At 41.3% G+C, this 3,429-nt stretch overlaps 1 long non-coding RNA gene across 2 annotated transcripts; it reads right to left on the bottom strand.

Annotated features, from left to right (window-relative positions):
• Positions 1 to 528: 528 nt before the first annotated feature.
• On the bottom strand, positions 529 to 1,513 carry LOC143099813 (uncharacterized). 2 transcript variants are annotated; one of them, XR_012981773.1, is made up of 4 exons: positions 1,442 to 1,513; positions 1,215 to 1,315; positions 809 to 935; positions 529 to 613 (listed from the first exon to the last, which is right to left on the bottom strand). It is a non-coding gene; the product is annotated as an uncharacterized LOC143099813 (long non-coding RNA). The 2 variants fall into 2 exon arrangements; XR_012981772.1 differs by lacking the exon at positions 529 to 613 and having other exon boundaries at positions 757 to 935.
• Positions 1,514 to 3,429: the final 1,916 nt, after the last annotated feature.

Genomic DNA, 3,429 nt, shown 5'->3' with positions numbered 1-3,429 from the left:
CACTAAAATCACAGTGAGAAGGACATGTGAACAATAGATTAGCAAATATATTTTCTGCTTTTTTGCTCAGTTCAGGACTTTAGACTCGAAGATTTAGGGACTTTACTACAACAGAGACTGTATTATCACCTTAATTTCGCAGATGCCAGTTCCGTGACAGTCACAAGCGACAATCCCATCAGGAGAGGATCCCATGTATGGCCATTTGGGGTTCAGCCAGAGATCACTGTCCATACAGGAGAAGCCTGCATGCTCCCGACCCATCAGCTTCTCATATGCTCCTCTGGCTTGTGCCTCATGTTTGCATCCATAACTGTACACAGTACACATGCAAAACATGAAAAATAAATTATTACTTAGTATTGGATGTGTAGAGCCAGTTCAGTGATATAAATGCCATTACCTTAACCCCTATACTTAGTTCTACTCCTGCATAACCCTAACCTTATAACCCTATAACGTATGTTGACTCTTAAGAGCTGTCCATACCACAAATGAACTATGAAAACAGTAAACATTTTCTAGTTGTCCTGCAGTCAATGGAACTGTCAAGCTTTTTTTTTTTTGATTTTGCTGAGGAGAAGTCTATCTGAGCTACTGGAGCAGCAGGAATCTGAAAATAAGTTAATACAAATAAGATCATTATATTTCATAACATATCTATATGCAGTATAAATCTGCCGTTTATCTGATGGCTGTGAGGAAAACAGGTAGGGCCATCATCACAGCATTGAGATGCCAAACTGTGTCTATGTGGGTCTTTGCTGTCTTAGCTCCTCTTTGCCCAACAGGTAAATTGTCACCCTACCTTTTTTACATGTGATGGCATCAGCCACTTGCACTGCTCTGTTGTGCAGGAAGCTGCATCTCGCATTTTTACCCCAGCTTCAATGGAAAAAAGCACTGCTCCTACATGAGAACATGATTCTGATAACCTGTGAATAGAATACAATAAAAAAAATTTAAACCCAAAATGCAATCTACACCAGAAGCAAAATGCAATCTATATCAGCACATTTTTAATGATGTGCAATATAGCCTACTTACACTAATATGGAGTAGCCCTTTAAATGAGGAATACACATGTTTATCCCTTAACGTTACAGCTCTCCCCTGGTTCTGAAGTACACTGGCAGTATGCTAGTAGTAGTGCTATGTGTGTGTGTGTGAGAGAGAGAGAGAGATCTCGTGGTAAACATCCTAGCCTTACTTACCCTGCCATGCAATTGCAATGAGCTGCAATGACTTCTCCATCCTTCTTCGCAATAATCCAAGTCTTCAGAGGTGTTTCGCTTGATCGTTGAGAGTGGTTTACCTTGAAACATAAACAACTGTCAGGCTAACGTTGTTGAAATGTGTTGCATGATCGTTGACATTATAGCCGCTACTGCTAACGCTAGCATCTTTTAACACATAAAACAATATAAGAACAAACACTCACCCTGGCGAAGACTAAAAGAGGATCGTCGTGGAGACGTTTGGTGCCGAGGTTGTGGACCCACCCGCTGACAAAAAAGTTATATGCCTCCATACTTTTATAGGCCTTCATTTGCTGTTTGGTGTAATACGATGTCTGAAGTACCAGATAGTTTGTAATGTCAACGGCCTCCACTGTCGGCAAATCTTTAAGCTCCACCGAAAACTCACTCATCTTCATGAGGTACGTGTCACGTCCAACATATTTGTCAATCAACTCCTAGTATCTGTGTCTTGAAACGGGCTCTAACTCCATACAATACCTAACCCTCTGTAACGGTGTCCTCCATGTTTACGCTAACTTCATAGACGTCCTGCCCTCCATTTGAAATCGCGCCGCCTGGCCGCGTCATAATCATCACGCGACTGAAACCCAGCTATAAACTTGATTTGCACCTGTATCACCTTCCAGCTGCTCAACTAGGCCCCATCAAAAAGCCAGTTAAACTGATTGCACCTGTATCAACTGCTTTCTGCTCAACTAGGCCAACTCTCTCTGTGTATCTCCATTCTACAAGGATATAAGGCACATTCCATCCAACTTTCTATCCATTCATCCTCTTCAAAACATTCACTCATCCACCCATTAAACTATCCCATCAACATCCATTAAACAATCTGCCTATCAACATCCATTCAACTTTCTGTCCATCAACATCCATTACACTATCTACATTTTACTTTTAAACTATATACTCTGTCTCAGGCTTTAAGCATACAATCTGGCTCTCTTAAGACTACAGATCCTGTTCAACTATTTCCTCTGCCCACAACTGTTTCAAAATAAATAAATACAATAATTCACTTTTAAATAATGTAACTATATAAACTACTCAACTATTTAACTGTTCAGCCAATTCAGCTGTCAGTTGTTATCAACTATGACTCCTGCCAACTGTTTCCTCTGCCCACAACTGTTTCCAAATAAAAGTTTGTTTTGTATTGTATATTAATATACATTATGTTTTGCATTTTCATGCATTTTCTAGTTTCTGTATCTTTCTCTCCGCGACATCATCAAAGTCCGACGCTCTGATTGTGTAGGCCTACTCGTTTAGAGAAGACTTTTTCAGGCTGTCCCAGTGTGTAGCGAGGTGTGTCAATTCCGACTGTAGATTTTCGACCGTAGCATCTTCACTAAATTTAAGCAGACATTCACTTATGTTTCAAAGTGCATTTGGGGGCAGTTTATTAGCTTTTATAAGGGGAAAATTCCGAGGATCAAGGCATGCTAGATTGGCATACAATTCCTCGTGCTGAAGGAAGTAGACGCATTCGGTTTTGAAATTCCCAGAAGTCATTGCTTCATATAACTTTTGTAAACCAATAATAAAATAAAAGATACAGGCATATTTATTGTATTTCAATTTCAAACAATTGAATAAGGCTACAAAAGAATGACTTATGTAAATATTCATCAGCAAATCACAGATGAGATGCGCGTTTAGGAGAGTTTCAATTGCACGGGAGGGAGGGGGAGGAAGTAGCGAGCTAGCTCTCTGTTTTGTTTGAATGTCAACAGAAGTGCCGTTACCCAGCATCGCTTAGAGCACCTTTAACCTCCAATAGAAAAATGGCTTTGAGAGACAAGTATGTCTGATGTCAGGTGTGTAACTGAAGTATTGTTGTGTCACCTGGCAGGTGGCGTCGGAGGTGAGGCGCTTGGCGTCTCCAGGCTGCAGCTCGGTGGCGGTGAAGTGGCAGCTGTTCAGCCCAGCAGCGCCCCCTCCTGTTCAGGCCCCTGCACAGGTCCACGCCCTCTTCAGCAACTGTCACACCTTGGTCTACGGCTTCGTACCCCACTGCACACAGGTAGAGTAACGGTTCAAGAGAATGGGGTCGTGTCAGTATTTATTTATGTTTGTCCATTTGTGTTTATTTTTCAGATTCTACTCAAGTGACCTCTCAAATGACAGCTGACGACATCTCTTGGAACAAAAATAGGCTATGTTG

This window comes from Alosa pseudoharengus, unplaced genomic scaffold (assembly GCF_046254945.1).
Source record: "Alosa pseudoharengus isolate Yale_2024_CS ecotype anadromous, Long Island Sound unplaced genomic scaffold, YU_APseudo_1.1 YU_APseudo_1.1_scf_3, whole genome shotgun sequence".
Lineage (NCBI taxonomy): Eukaryota > Metazoa > Chordata > Actinopteri > Clupeiformes > Clupeidae > Alosa > Alosa pseudoharengus.
The sequence above is the reverse complement of the archived record's forward strand: the minus strand, read 5'-3'. Positions and strand labels throughout refer to the sequence as shown.